Source organism: Propithecus coquereli, unplaced genomic scaffold, assembly GCF_000956105.1.
Source record: "Propithecus coquereli isolate 6110/MARCELLA unplaced genomic scaffold, Pcoq_1.0 Scaffold10, whole genome shotgun sequence".
Lineage (NCBI taxonomy): Eukaryota > Metazoa > Chordata > Mammalia > Primates > Indriidae > Propithecus > Propithecus coquereli.
Window position 1 is genome coordinate 11,280,985 of NW_012133858.1, and position 16,805 is coordinate 11,297,789.

Below are 16,805 nucleotides of genomic sequence, written 5' to 3' on the forward strand. Positions count from 1 at the left end.
TTCCAAGAGACTGTATATATATATGCTGTTTATTTAAACCCCACTTTGGATAAATAACTACCTCTGTGGAAACGTAAATGTAGCACCTCTTCTCCATTACAGAGTCACATTTTCCAACTCTATGTCATCTCTTGTATCATCACTGTGTATATATAATTTTTATGGAGATATAATCCCTATGATGCTTGCTTCCTAGTGTTCTGTATTTTGCTTAACATTTCACATATATCTTTCCATGGAGCAACACAGTCGAAATATTTGCCATTTTACAGAGCTACACAGTCATACAGTATAATAGGAATAGCTCACACTTACATAGCAATTACTATTTGTCAGGCACTGTTCTAAGCACTTCACCATTTTTACTTATTTAATGTTTCCTCACCACAACCCTCCTCCAAGGGTAGGTGCCATCTCTCTTAGTCTGACTTCTAAATAAAGCAAAGCCTGAAGCAAAGGGTTTCGTGAACTGCTGTATTCAGGATGCAATCCCAGGGAAGCAAGAGTGAGGAAAAAGAGAAATGAGGCAGGGAACAGGGAAGAGGCAACTTGAGGGTATGTGATCGATCTGGTTACCAGCAAGTATGATGGATTGCTCCATCTCACAACACTGTATTCCCACAAGACAATTCTCCAAAAAGCTACATAAACTGCATCTCAGACAGTCATATACGGGAGAAAGGAGGAAGAGTTTGTCCACCAGTTCCCATTTGCCCCATGAGACATTTTATCCACCCTGCTACTTCCTTGAGGTACACACACACAAACACACACACACACACACACACACACACACACACACATTCTTCTGGGCTGGTGCATGTCACACCTCAGTATTGGCAGGGAGGACTCAGGGTGGACAACAAAGATAGGCTTGAGGTCTTCTTGAAGGTAGGTACTCTGTAGTTTGCCTGTACAAAGTCACGAAGTTGATCAGAGCCTACATGAACCTGGCTGTGGCAGCAATGGCTGGAATGTACAAAAGATTCTATTACTTCACTGGTTTTGCAGATGAGACACAAAGAGATTAAGTGCCTGCCCCAAACCACTCAGCTACTAACTGATGGGGCCACAGTTGAGCCCAGAAATGCAGCCTCTCCACAATTATGCAAACCACCTCTTTAATTTGGGGGACCTGAATTGTTTTCAGGTTTTCACCAAAATGCTCCAGAGTATAAGGGAAAGATCATTGGACAGGAATCTTTGATTCTGACTTGTCTCAGACCCTTGGAAAATCACTTCTGCATGTGTCTCAATTTGTTCATCTGGTTTTAAAAGAGTCCAGACTACGTGATCATAGAGGTCTCAAATTTTGAATAATGCTATTCTAAAAATCTGAATTTTTTAAAAAAAATTTATAAACCCTTCAGATGTAAATTGAGAAACTAGATCACTGGGTCATAGGGTAGGACCATTTTTATAAGCCATGGTTTAAATTAGCAGATTGCCTTTGAAAATAATCATACCAATTTAATGCATTTATAATATATCTCCAATGCATGAGTGTGCCTCTTTCCTTGTAGCTTGATCATTGGGATTAAATAAAATTATTTATTACAGATATTAATATATTAATTTTTATGACTTGATAGAAATGAAGCAGTATCTCAAAATTGTTTTATTTTCTATTTCTTTAATGGACAAGCCAAACATCTCTCCAAGTGTATTTTATTTGATTTTCTCTTGTGTGAATCTACTTTTAGCAAGTTACTTCCCCTCTTTGGGGAATCAGCTTTGTCATCCCCAAATGAAAAGGTAAACTAAGACCTGTAAGTCTGTTTTGAGGGTTAAGTGAGACAACCTAGAAGTAGTGCCTAACACAGTACTACTTCAATTCAGTCAGATAAGTAAGAGCTTTTCCACCTTCAGCATTTCTGTGAGTCCCGAAACCAGCAAACATGTCCCTTGACTGGAAACCTTTAAGAATCCAATCTGGTCAGCCAGATTCTCTCCTTTCAGATAGTTAATATTTTAGTTTTTCCTAAAAGGAGAAATGAACTTAAATGACTTACATGTTTTTCCTCAATTCAGTCAGTTTGTAATATTACTGTACGATGAGAAACACGGATCAAATGCCTCTCCCAAGGTACTGCTTATCTTGGTTGACACTTCTAGTTTTGATCTAAGGCTGGAGCTTCTGAAACATTTGACACATTTGTTCTGAACTTATGGTGACCTACTTATTCTTAAATTTCAATCTTTTAGCAGATAAGATTAAAAAACTCCAAAGCAATGATGTCATCATTGTCATTCTTTGGAGATTTAAAAGAAATAGGACAGCACTCTCAAACACTAGGGCAGAGTTAGGGGGCTGGGAAATTGGGAATCTGCAAGCAGATTACCATGTTTCCATTTGGGGACAGAGTCCAAAAAAAAAGACAGGGACCAATCCTTGGAGAGCGCCAGCCTCCTTTTTCTAAGACTTTTTATTTATTCTGTGGTGTTCCTCTCTCATTTCACCATTCTGTGAAAATCTGTGTTCAGAACTGGACTGGGAGACAGGAGAGGAAGACGGGTTCAAGGCCAGGAGAGACAGGTTCAAGCCCAGTTCTGACACGGTATGCCTGTGTGACGTTTAGTAAGTAGTTTCACGTGGAGTCTCAGTTTCCTCATCTGTTTTCATGATTGCAGTCCCTTTCACTGATTATTCATAGTCTTCACTGATTAGTCTGTTAGAATATTGAATTAGTAGCAATGCCTTGTTTATCTTTGTGCTTTCCACAAAGGCCCACTGTAAAATTTGTCATATAAAAGTGCTCTGTCCTCTTTCGTATACTAAATCTTATGTATCTCTCCTTGTCCCTGCAGGTGACCACTACCATCCCATCTTTCTAAGGTTGTTCAAGTGTATTAGTTTACTAGAGCTGCTGCAACAAATTATCACAAACTTGGTGGCTTAAAGCAATAAAACTTTATTCTCTCACAGTTCTGGAGGCTACAAATCCAAAATCAAGGTGTCCAAAGAGCTATGCTCTCTCTGGAAGTTCTAGGAAATAACCATTCCTTGCCTCCTTCTAGCTTCTTATGGTTGCTGGCAATCCTTGGTGTTCCTTGGCTTGCTGCTACATTACTCCAATCTCTGCCTCCATCACAACATGGAATTCTTCCCTTTGTGTGTGTCTTTCTGCATCTCCAATCTCTCTCTCCTTATAAACACCAATTACTGGATTAGGGCACACTCTAATCCAGTATGACCTCATCTTACTTTGATTATATTTGCAAAGACCCTATTTCCAAATCAGGTCACATTCACAGGTTCCAGGAGGACATGAGTTAGGGTGGCCACTATTCAACCCCGTACACCAGGAGATCTCTATATCCTCACTCCTCCCATCCCATAACTTTATGCCTTATCTCTTGCCCTCATCATGAAGTCTCAGTTTCCTTCCCTTTGGAGGACTCCCCTTCATTGGACTCAAAATGATTGTCCTCTTCCTTCTCCTGGACAGCAGGCTCTCCTCCTTCAATCCAGCAGGCTTTCTTCATCAAGAAAGTCTTCAGTCCCCTGCTCAAAAACTTCGTGATGACCCCCATTTACCTAGAGACTAAAGGCCACACTTCCTCAGAAAAACGTTCCCAGACTTTACCACGTCATTCCAACACACCTTTCTGGTCCTACCGTCATGAATCCCTCCACACACACACCAGATTGTCCTTTGGCTCCATGGCCTGCCCTTTTCCTCCTCTGTCATTGTTTTTTCCTCTATCTGAAAATCCATTCTCTGACACAGCATGTATTAGTCCCATCTCTCTTGAAAAGCCACCTCTTTTCTAAAGTCTTTTCCAAAGTCTACCAAGATCCCCTACCCCACACCCAGCAAACTCCCATAATATTTTATGCTTCACTCTGTACTTTTATTCCTGAAATTATTAATATTTGTGCTCATACAATGTCTCTTTTGATTAAAACATGAACTCTTAAAAGCAATGCCCCTTTGTCATTCCCCTAGTTTCTGGTTCTTAGGAGAAGATGTTTGATACATGTTTCAAAGGAAGGAAGGAAGGAAGGAAAGATTCTGAAGGAGTGACTTTCAGAAAGTGCTTCAAGGGGTGTACATATATTTTGTATTTCATCAATAGTCAAGCTGATGAAAAGTAAAAATGTTATCTTTGCCCGTAATTTCAAATTTTCATATCTATAAAAATAGTTCAAATCTTTACGATAAGCAAACGTTATAATTTGGATTTACCAAATGTATACTAATAAAACGTATTTCTATCTTATAAGTAGATTCTGGGTAAAATTTTGTTGCCTTGAAAAAATTGTGAAAACCACTGTAGCAATGAGGTCACACATTGCCCCTGGGAGATGAAATATTTGCATTTCCTTTTAGACTCTGCTAATCCCAGGAGATACAGTGATGGTTGGGAGTTTTCACTCTTGGGTGAGATTAAAGGAGGGAGATGCTGTAAAGCCAAGAAGCAGAGCAGAAAGGTAATGGACTTCAGAGGTGCAAAGACTCTGACAACTCTATCATATATTAACTGTGTGATTTGGGATAAATTACTGAACTTCTTAAAACTGTTTTTTTTTTCTTGTTAAAATAGAGATTAGCTCTTAGCTCATAAGGTTGTTGAGAGGATTAAATAATATTCCTAAAATGAATAACACATGAGACACTTAATAAATAACATCGACCTCAATTAAAAGGGTTAGTTCTGGTGAGAGGTACCATATTTTGACTCTTCTTGTGAATTGCAGCGACAATTCTAACAGAAGCTGAGAAAGTGGGTGAGTAGGGCCTCAACCTCTAAATTGCCCTGAGGGAGAGTTAGCTAATGAAAAGCCACAGAGTGAATTATCTGCTGAATGCACTCTTTTGCTGAAGTACAAAATTACTTTTGTATGGATATCCAGTTTGCTAATTATCTTTTAAAAGTCTAAAGAGAGTTCTTTCTAAAGTCCTGGTAAGTGACCAAGATACATTAAAGGAAAAGCAACTGATTTTATTCAAGAATCAAGAAAAATGCATTTGGAAATAAAATAAGTACCTGAATACAAAGTATTTGATATGGCTCTGGAGTAGTTCAAATATTTTCTTGTCTGTGATCCCCCTCCTCCAAGATTTGGGCAAAAAACAAAACAAAACAATTTGAGAGATGACTCTGAGAAACAGAAAAATCCACTTCCTGGATTAAATTGGATCTTTAAAAGAAAGCCAGTGACAGATTTCTTCTCTTATCAGTGGGGTTTAAAATCATCTTTTTCTTCTTTCATGAGACTGCCCTTCTCTGTTCTTTTCTGGGCGCTGGTGCGCACTGGTTGAGGAGTGTAGGAGGATGCTCCATAGTTGTCCATAAAGGGCTTCTTCTAGGTGTGACTCATTAGTCCTAATGGCTCCTATCACACGACCGGCAACATTCACATGCCTGTGTATGTGCTTTTGCTTTTGTGATCCAGAGTGTCTGGGGAGGGTTATTCATGCCCTTACAGGACTCATCAGGAACCCTCCTCCCCCTATGCGTACTTTTCTAAAATTAAGTTCTGGGGCCATATCTCAGACCTAAGATCTTTTTATATTCATTACCTTACACCTCAAAGAATTTAACCTACTGTCTTTTTCCCTTCTAAATGTTAACACTACTTCCCACTTTATCCCTGTACAAGCCACCAGGGATCTAATTTTGAGACTTTTACTACCAATGAGAATAAGGAAGAAACACTATTAGCTGAGAGAAGTTATATGGGAAAGATGGAAAGTTTCTAGCATCTTACAAAGTAACTAAAGCCAGCGGCCAGAGCTGGTGTTTCCGTTGACATTAGGGATATCTCAAATAAAAGTTTGAAAAACAGCGCTTCGCACAATATAATTTATTCAACGATATTTGGAACATTCATTGATGTTGGGGGTAATTGGCTCCAACTCAGAAATGACTATCTTTTGAAATGATTAACACCGGATTCTGAGAGCAAAGGGGAAAGTGATTGGTTTCACTTTTTTTTAATTCTCTCAAAAGCATCAGCTCCTTCAGAGTCCTTCAATTTCCTACCCCACATCAAACTATTTCCCTTTTCTCTTCCACAGCTCTTGGTCATATGGATCTATTCAGCTTCTCTGCTTATTTCCCCATTACCCAGAGCCTAAGAGTTGAAACAACGTACAAGAATCCACTGCATCATTTCCCCATTCGTCTCCAGGTGGGTTTCTCCACTCTCGCCTGTGAGTGAGGCAAAGACAGTATTTTCTTAGAGGACTGAGGGGAGAAGCTGTACAGGTAAAAAAAAATGTCTATTAAAACTTGACAGGGCAGAGTAAAGGAAATCTGGGAAACTCTTACATATGAGTAAATTCTGTCTCATTTGCATTTGCATGAGATTTTTAGCCATGTGATTAGGAACATGTTACATCCCTCTGTCCATCTCATTTCTCTTATGTGTAAACTGTAGACATTCAACTAGATAAAATAACTGTCTAGCTCTGGCACTCTAAGATTCTACAACTTACAAGCAATCCTTCATGTCAGGAAAGCTAAGAACAATGTAAAATTACATCAACTGGACCGATCATCAACAGGGGACCACGCCATCTTCTTTGGTTGTGAAGCCAACACGGCTTTTTCATATTCTACTCAATATTTGCATTATGAGTGCTAGGTTTCAAGCTATTTTGCAAATATTATTAATCGACAATGTCCAGTAAATGCAAAAGCAAGGAAAGCATTGAAAGTGCCAATAAAAAGAGGCATATGATAATGATGTGAACAGGGTAGGGTATATTTAAAATTTTAAAGTGGCATGATTCACCAGACTGCAGGAAAATTTCTGAAGACAAAGAGCTATTCATGAAGCAGGTGCAAGGATCCGTCTATACCTTTGCAATCAACAATAATCATTAAGAGCAAAAATAAACAAGTGATTGATGAACCAGAATACCATTTGGGTGTGTGACTGTAGCATTAGCAGCAATATCTTCATTCAGGAGAAGGCTATGAGTTTGTTAAACAATTAAAATTGAAGCCTGGGCCAGACATGGTGGCTCACGCCTGTAAACCTAGTACTTTGGGAAGCTGAAGCGGGAGGACTGCTTGAGGCCAGGAGTTCGAGACCATCCTGAGTAAGAGCAAGACCCTATCTCTACAAAAAATAGAAAAATTAGCCCAGCGTAATGGCACACACCTGTAGTCCAAGCTACTTGGGAGACTGAGGCAGGAGGATCACTTGAGCCCAAGGGCTTGAGATTGCACTGAGTTATGATGATGCCACTGTTCTCTAGCCCTGGTGACAGAGAGACACCCTGTCTCAAAAAAAATTGATGAATTTTATTGGGTGTAAATTATACCTTAATAAAGTTTATTTAAAAAAGTGAATCATGGTAACCTTGTTGATGAAACCTGTTTAAGAGTCTCAGTAGAGAGAGAGTGAGTGCAGGCACAGTAATTATGAATGTTCTCCATAATACTTACGGGAATTATCAAGGAGAGAGGTGTCTCAACAGATTTCCAACATACAAAATAAATTGGTTGTTTTGGGGAAAGATGGCAGAGGAAAGGGATAGCTGTAAGGAGGAGAACTGAATACTTGGTTTTAAAGCTTTGAAGGTCACTGACACAATTTTATGTGATAGAAATAAGTGTTTGGGTGGTAAGATTAAACCTGTCTGTATTTGTTAAGGTAAGACTCTATTTCCCATTGGCTTAACACAAGGTTTACATCTCACTCCTGTAGGAATTCAATGTGGATAATGCTTATTGGATAACATTTCATGTGGTTATTCAGGCAGCCAAGAAGTCTCCATCTTGTGACTCAGCCCCCCTGCAGGTCCTAGGAGTCCTCTCCATTCGCCTAACAGAGAGAGGGGCTGTGGGGAAGGCACACCCACATCTTCACTATTCTACCCAGAAGCAGAAGTGACTGATTCATAGCACTTCCACTCACATCCATTAACAAGAATTAGCCATATGACTCCCCCCACCCCCAGACGCAAAGGAGCAGGAACAGAAAATATAATCCCCTGGCTGGTCATCACTTCCTTGCAACAACCCCACACTATGAAGGAATCTTTGGTAGTCAGCTATCTATCCTGCTACACCTTCTTACTACAGTTGTGAACAGAAGGATTTATAACTAACTTTTCAGAACCTAACCTGTTTGCTTGTAAAGAAATAGGGGAACTTCTGCAGTAGATACTCAAAACTAGGATCTATGACTCACAGCATTCAGTGCCTATAAAAATGAATGAATAAAAGCAATTTTTAAAGGAATAAACTACAGTTTGAGGAAAAGAGAGGTATTCAATTTTAGATTGTACATGTGCTAACATCAAGCTCAGGTAATGTATTTGCATATACGTATGTGTGTGTGTTTGTGTGTGCACATGTGTGTTGCCTCAGTATCTCTTCCTTTGAGAAATTACTCCGTCTTCATTCTGTAAATATCCTACTCATTTCGTGTAGTTAAGGGAGGTGGAGGAAGGACTGAGCAGGGTCACCTCCCTGCCTCAGCAGTTGCATACTGCCTGGTTCTGTCTGATCAAACAGCTTCACCCCACTGGCCGCAGTGAGTTTTCAGGGATGAGCACACAAGCCCTAAACTGGGCCTGAGCTCCCTATGTGGCCTTTTCCGAAGGCTCTTTCTCTGGGCCCATGAACTCGAAAGCCCATGGAAATCTGAGCTGCTGGCAGCCATCTTGCTACTGCATGGAGGTAGCCGGAGAATGAAGCCAGAGAGCTGATGATGTTATTTGAATGCCTGAACCACCACGACCCACGTCCACTACTTGAACTTTCTAGTTATATAAACCAATACATTTCTTCACTTACACATTTTTTTTTTGCTTAGTTTGATTTGAATTGTTTCTGATAATAAAAACCTTCAAAATTAAAGGGTCCTAACTGTAACACTTGATTTGGATTTTTCATCTTTTCATCATGTTACTGCTCTGCTCTAAAACCTTTAATGGGCTCATTACTTGCCCAGAAAACCAAGTTAAAGCTCCTCTGCTTCACTTCCAGAGCCTTCTACAATAAGGGTCCACCTTTCTTAATCCAAGAACATAAACCTTAGAATGTCCACATACTTATTTCTTATACTGACATCTGGTTTTAGTCCATTTCTGTCTTAACCTGTCTCAACTTGTAAAATTCCACATATGTTAGCACAGTTCCCATGGAAATTATTACTGCCTTAAGGGTCGGGTCCATGTCTTTCAGACAGTGGTATTCAACATTACCATCCACCTCTCTACCCCGTGACAGTTCAATTCCTAGCGTGGTACAGAACCGATGAAACACTCTGCAAATACTTGTTGAATTACATTTCCACAGTGATATTTCTTTGAGAAGCACACTTTTAATTTTGAACAGGCTACATTTTTTCCTTCTGGGAGGGGAAACACACCTAAGTAGACAATTTGCAGAGTAAATTTACAGCTTGCAAAAGGAGCTGAATTGACCAAACCCTTCTTGGAGGCCAGCATTAAGGTCGCCTTTTTCTTTATTTCATTTCCACACAGTTATAGCTCAGGTAGCAATTCAGAGAGGGTTTCCCAATAACTGACCTAAGTAGTAATCCCTTTTAGATGTGAAAAAGAAATCAAACTCTTCACAGCTCAGCTATGCAGAAGCTATCAAATACCTGTTCTTCATTATTCCTGGCATACGATGATGTATAGTAATTGTCAAAAGAAAAAATGATTTCCCCTTTCCTTGGTTTTTTTCCTAGCTCTGGGCCTCATCAATTTCTAAGCAATATTAGGAAGACATAAAATTAAGGTGTAACAATTTCTCATATCTTTGTAGCATTTTTATAGTTTTTATTCACATTTCATCTTTTCACATGCCCTCCACAATAACTTTTTAAGTAAGAAGGAAGAATAATGTCCATTTTGCAGAAAAGCAAAACTGAGGCTCAGAGAGGCCAGGAGACCTAAAGGTCATACAGCTGGCAAATGACAAACCCAAGGTGTCAGAACTTCTAAAACAGTCACATGACTTTTCACCCGGTATCTTACCCACTGTATCCCATGCTCTGGGAGGTGACCAAGAAGGCAGCACACATAGTGTGGTGGTCAAGACCATGGACTTGGATTCAAGCAGACATAGGTAAAAGTTTAGGTTTGCTATTTACTATGTGACCTTGGACAAGTTATGTGATCAGTTAAAGCCTCAGTTTCCTACTCTGAAAATGGGAATGATAGTTCAACTTCCTAAGTAAATTGTGAAGACTGAATGCCAATGCACCTGAGATGTGAAGAGTGCTCAGCAAATACTAGCTATTAAAGATAAAGTTTCAGGGGAAATGGAAAACTAGCCAGCTGCAAGGAGTAGTTACCACATGTCTGAAACCTGGAATAGAGATCTCCATTTGGATTACGTAGATCTCATCTATGCAGTGCACTGTGAAAAACCCATGGTGGGAAATACCCACTCTTTGTACACATCAAGAAGAGAGAGCTGGCATTCAGCCCCCACCTCCACGGGAGTCCCCTAGAGTTCATCACTAAAATTTCATTCTTGGATGAGTATGTGAGGCAACCTGCCTATGTAAACTCGGACTAAGCTCTCCCAAGGAGGGCAATTGCAGCATTAGAATTCTGGAGTGGGGGGCTGGATCTCTACTAATCCCATGTCATTTGAGATTTCCTATTTTCAAAAAAATTTCTTGCTGAAGGACTCGTTGCATTCTTCCCACGTGACAGCATGTTCTCCTTTCACAATCAGGAGAAACTGTGGCTTCTCTTACTGCACTTTGGCTTGGTGCAGCCAAGCCCTGGAAGACAGAGATGCCTCACTCTGCTGGCCACATCCCTGCCATCCCACAGTTGGCCACCATGGAGCCTTGCCAATCTAGAAATGACTTCTGCCTTTCCACACTCTCCAAGATCCAATCTGAAGCATGTGAAGCTTCTTTTCCACTTGCCTCAAACTTGCCTTAGGTACTTTTCTGAGGCCCTGCCTCTGCCCTGATGATTGTCTCTGAGGATGTCCACTTTTTGTAGGGGAGACTCTGCTCACTATCCAAAGGGATGTGATCTTGTCCTGAGGCTAGAGTGAAATATAGCAAACTAAACCTTGCTACAACAAATTAACATCCACTCTCAGGAGGAAATTTTCTTTTATGAAGGGTATTAATTTGTTGGTGTGATTGCCATTTATCTTCACCAAGATGCTCCACGTCTATGTCTTCATGCCTGCCCCTTTGAGGTACATGCAAGTACCGTCCTAGACACACTCCTACCCAGTTGTGACTGATGCGCTGTCGAGGGTTGACCTCTGCCCTCCAAAATGTGGTGCAGCAGTTTGTGAATCTATGGTTTGCTCATCCCACAGGAGTGTTAAGGAGATCAGCATTAAAATGAGATAATACACGACAAAAGCATTATGTAAATGTGAGGTAATAGTGTGATTCTAAGCCTCTAGACACATTCTCCATCTTTGGAAAACAATAGAAGCATGTCACCATGAGACAAATGTCCAGCTATTTATTGAGGAAGCTGAACTCTGAACCCCCGTGAGTGTTGCACACATCTGTTAACATCCACTCCCAGGTGATGTCCATTTATTTAATACCTCTGATCAATAACCTCATTTCTCCCCAGTCTCTCTTTTACTAGCCTCCTTGATAGATTTAATTAAAGTAATGCACTTTATGGGGATATGAAACCAGGGCCCTGGATGATGTCACTTCCTGGTTCAGGTCTTCGGCCTCCCTTTGATAAAGTGGGAGGGGCCAAGGGGAAGAAGAGGTGCAATTTGCTTCTGCTCAATTCATAGTAGCATGAAGCTGAATAAAGACTGGTCTGGAAAGTATCTGAAATTCTATAATTTCTATAATTATCTTAATTTTTAAAAATGTTAAATTATCCTCAAATCCAGGCACATTCTTTCGAATGCTGTAAAGCCATCAATTTTCAGAACAAACTCATGGCTAGTTCATTCATGAGTAGAAACATGAATTTCTATGTAGGCAAAAGGATGATTGAGGGATGCAGGGATGGGAGAGGCTGATAGTAGAAAGAAAGGTACAGGCCATGTCTATTTAATAATGATTTGTTAAACCAACAGCAATTCTTTGAAATGAAGCAGGGCTTGGGGCACGGAAACAAGATGGCTCAGAGGAGCTGGATAAAAGGAATACAAGGCACAAAACTGTGGAAAAACAGGAGTCTTAGATGAATTTTACTTGCTTGTGAATGCTGTGACTCCTATAAATATTTTCTCTGTGTATATTGACCACAACAATTTAATTATTGCAAGAACAACAAGAAAAACACACAAGACCCCCCTAAAAAACAAAAAAAAACCAACAAAAAAACCAAGAAATACCCTTGACTGAGTGGTAAAAGCAGTAAGGTTTTAATTTTGTGATATATAAATTCCTGAACATACATGTTTGGAGCATCTATATCTATATGTTTATTAAAAGTTAGGGCCTAATAAATTTCTTCCATTTATTGAAGAATAACATGACTTCTTCAAAGATAGCTAAACTGAAACAACAGAGATAAAGTATTCTCCTTTCTCAGGGATGGCAAAACTCATTTTGAAGGGTCAGCAGTATCCAGCTTCTAAACATAAATGGCATTGATTTGTGTGCGTCGTGCCCTGAAGGTTTTCTGTGTGACTTTGGAGGAATCTCTTGATCTCTCTGTTTCATCTGCAAATGGCTAATAGCTTTGGAATGAGTACTTGAACAAGCATGGAGTAATCACTGGCTAAATAAAAGAGGCTTTGATGAATGCTCTATATTCCCAGCCAAACTGAACCACTCAATGTTTCTATATACATCACACATTTTCCTGACTCCGCACTTTTTCTTACGCCATTTCTCCCACAAGGAATGCCACCCACCGTCCTGTTACCCTTGTTCTAATTTTACCCATTCTCCAAGGACAAGGTCAACTGTCTTTTGTGTTTTCAGCTTTTCTTGTTTCTTTACCTGGAAGTACTGCTCCTTCTTCCAAACCGGCAAAGATAGCATTTGTTTGCTACCTCTTAGGGATTTATAGAGTCATATTTTTATGTACAGATTTAATTAAATGAATTATGCCTTTCCTTTGGAGGTCAGGGATTGTGCATGGTTTTTCTCACAATTTGGCATGTGATAAGCACTTAATAAATGTTTATTGGGTAGATGGTGTCTCAGTCAGTTTTCTGTGTCAACTTGGCTAGGCTATAGTACCCAGTTATTTAATCAAACACTAAACTAGGTGTTGCTGTGTAAGTGACTTGTAGATGTGGTTAACATATACATTCAGTTGACTTTAAGTAAAGGAGATGACCCTAGATAATGTACATAATCCTTATCCAATCAGCTGAAAGGCCTTAAAAACAAAAACTGAGGCTTATAGGAGAAGAAATTCTGCAGCATCAACCCCTGTTTGAGTTTCCAGCCTGTTGGCCTGCCCTATAGATTTCAGACTTGCCACCCTACAGATTTTGAACTTGTCAGTCCTCACAATTGAATAAATCAATTCCTTAAAATAAATCTTTAGAATTCTAGGAGGATAAGAATTTTTGCTTTATTCACTGCTATATCCTCAGTGTCTAGAACAGTGCCTGACACATAATAGGGTTTGAATAAATATTTGTTGAATGAGTGAAGGAATAAAAAACAACTTTATGAAAAAATACCATATTTACTAGGTTTGGGGCATTTACTAAGCTATTTAATAAGTTTTTGCCAAATTTGGCTAGTTATACTTTTGCAACATGTAGCTATTGACTGCCACATATAGCATTTGATAGATGCTTGATGCATAGGCCCTCACCTTCTTTGACTCTTGTGTTGATAGATATGGCAGGAAAAAACCCCAGTACTGCCATTCTGTGTGTTCCCTAGGCAAGTCACTCTGTTCTCTTCACCTCATCTTGTTCATCCGTAATGATTAAGATTTTGATGTGATAGAATTTGAAACACTTTCTCACCCTTCTTTAATATCTGTGATATTTTATGCATGGCTATATTTTTAATTTTGCATCTAATTTTGACATACATGCTTCAATATTATTTATTGCAGGATTATTGTCAATTCTTTCATTACTAATCATGCTACCACCAATTACTACCTGAGATTTATAAAATTGCTTTTCTTCAAAACACTTAAAACTGCAGCCCAGATTTCTAGGCCCAGACTTCCACGTATTGGTTGTGAAAAAATAAAAAGCCTCCTTAAGGCTTTTTGCCAAAACCACGGCTTCTTACGCCCAAGTGTTTCACAAGCCTGGCTACAGAGCCCCATATATACATTCATCTTGCACCTGGGCTTCAGAATATCAATCTTGGCTTCTAATTTTAGGGCCAGAAAATTAGTTTGTAACTGTTTTGCAACCTCTCGTAAATACTTCCTGAGGTATTTTCTTTGGGTAGGTTTTGTGTCCTCTCATCCTGTGGGGAGAAAGATTTCTAGAGTCTGACACACCTGCTGGGCCCTGGCTGGGCCCTAAGAGTCCAGAGGCCATATAGCCATGTCCCAGGGCCAAGCTGCTGAGTGAATTTCAGCAGCAGGCTTTACTTCATCCTGCACCAGCAGAGAAGGAGAGGCTATTAGCTAAGATGTACCAACGAGGGGGTCTTAATGCATTTACAGACTCTCTTCCTCTTTGATTTCAGGCTAATTCTTTTAGAGCAAAGATCCAAAAAAATAAATTCTTATAACATTCAACTATGGAATATCAAGCTGTGCAAGGATAGACTGGGGAAAAATGAACAAACAAAATGTGTTAAGAATTTGTATGGAGCACAAGATTGCTTTATTTGTCTTTTTGTGTTAGAGCTAAAGTCTCAGAATGTCATGGGTGGACAACACCTTATTCTATTCATTTCCACATGAGGAAAAGGATATTCAGAGAAGAGAAGTTTTTCTTCTGATCATGGAAATAACTAATGGTCAAAGCAGGACAAGAACAGAAGTCTCCTGACTTTCAGGCCGCTGCATTTTTAAAAAATTTATTTATTTATAATGCACATCTGCTATACTCCTGCCTATCCCCCTCCAAAAATTATTTAAGGCAAAACTCAATAAAATGCACATATTCATATTCCAAGGGTAGTTTAAAAAGACAAGAATAATCAGAAATTAAATAGAGTAAGGGAGCTGTGTTTTCTTCTTTTCTGCTTTTCCTACTTTCTTTTTTCTTTCTTTCTGTTTTTTCTTCTTTTTTCTATTAGACGATGCAGAAACACTGGGGAATGCAAGGGGTTTGAGAGTAGGGCTTTTTTTTTATCTGCTTAGAAAATACTAATAGAGAAAGCAGAATTAGACAGCTTGGTCCAGGAAGTATATTTATGGCTCTGTGTGATAATGTTGTCAGAGCTAAAGGAGCATCAGCATTTTCCTTAAATGCCCTCTGTCCATGTTTTGCAACTTGGGATTTAAAATGAGCTTTGGACCACAACTCAACATACCAGGTCTCATGCCAGGGGAAGCAACTCCTTCTATTCATGTGCTGCACTGAGCGTGGTTGGGGGAAAGGAAGCCAAATTTTTCAATAAACTTGTTACAGTGCAGGGGTTTAGAGAATTTTTTTTACAAGTTCTAGAAAACAAAATAGGTATTACTGTAATTCCCTTGTCACTGTGTATACCTGCTCAGAGACTGGCTTCTATCATTATAAAATGAGTATGTAAGTTAGTGCATTAAAGGAAGAATCTGTCTTTTACTTTTCCTGAGAACTATGCTGAATACAAATATGAGGTGTATAATCTGTGTGTGATGTCGGTGGCATGTTTCTGTACTACCGAACTTCTTCGTAAGGGGTGGAATGAAAGAACCTGTTACAATTGGAAAGCAAGAAAGCTGGAAACAAGGAAATATATATTTTAAGCCCAGAAAAAGAAAAGACACAATCCTTGATCTTGAATATTATATGGAAATGGTTATAAAACACCTTGTGTTTAGTGCAGAGCATAGCTCTGTTGTGGGGTGTATCCTTGTAGGAAGCCAGTTCTCAGTTTTTCTGTCATGTGAAAATGGATCATGGAGTCAGAGCTTCTCAGAGCTGAAAGGCACCGCAGGGATCATAGCCTAAGCTCCTTACCAAGTTAGGAACCTCCTCTAGTGTAACTCTGATAGATGGGTAACAAGGTTCTGAACACTTCCTGTGATGGGGACTTTACTAATTCATAGGGCAGCCTCTTCTATACAGAGCAGTGCTCATTGTGAGAAATGCTTCCAAATCCCTGAGCTGAAGGCTTTATTTCTATAGCTGCCACCCATCTCTCCTGGTTCCACCTTCTATAGCCACACAGAGAAAAGAAAAATTAAATTAATTTCCCCTTAGTTAACTGATCACAGCAAAACAAGCCAGACATCTCCACTTTTCCCATGACAAAGTATTAATATCAGCATATGATCCAGTACCCAAGGTACCTACAAGATAGGACATGGATTGGCCTGGAGAACCTAGAACTGGGTATTTTGGCAAGTTTAAGGGCTAGAGCAGAATGTAACAGTGTCAAGGGATTGGTTGGTCACAGTTTCCCCAGGACAGCTGATAGAGTTAAGGCATTCATGTACAAAGAGGATTTCTAGAGTTATCTGTACTAATTACCTGCAATTAGTTACCTGCCTTTACTCACTTGATGTATAGAGGTCAAGTCGAATGGGTTTCCCCCAAAAGAGGGAAGAACTGAAAACAAGGACCTGATTTTGTACAGGTTATGTTGTCATAAATTTATTGAGCAAATGGCCAAAGCTTAGATTTTAAGGTAGAGAGAGAGGAACAGAAGGCTTTGTTTACAATAATGGAACTTGAATCAAGCTTTAGGATCAGATTGTGTATGTGAAATGCTGGATAAAGTGTACCCAATCTCTAAAATGTAAGAGATTATTAGTGTTTTTCTGGATACTTAATGGTTGCTAAAA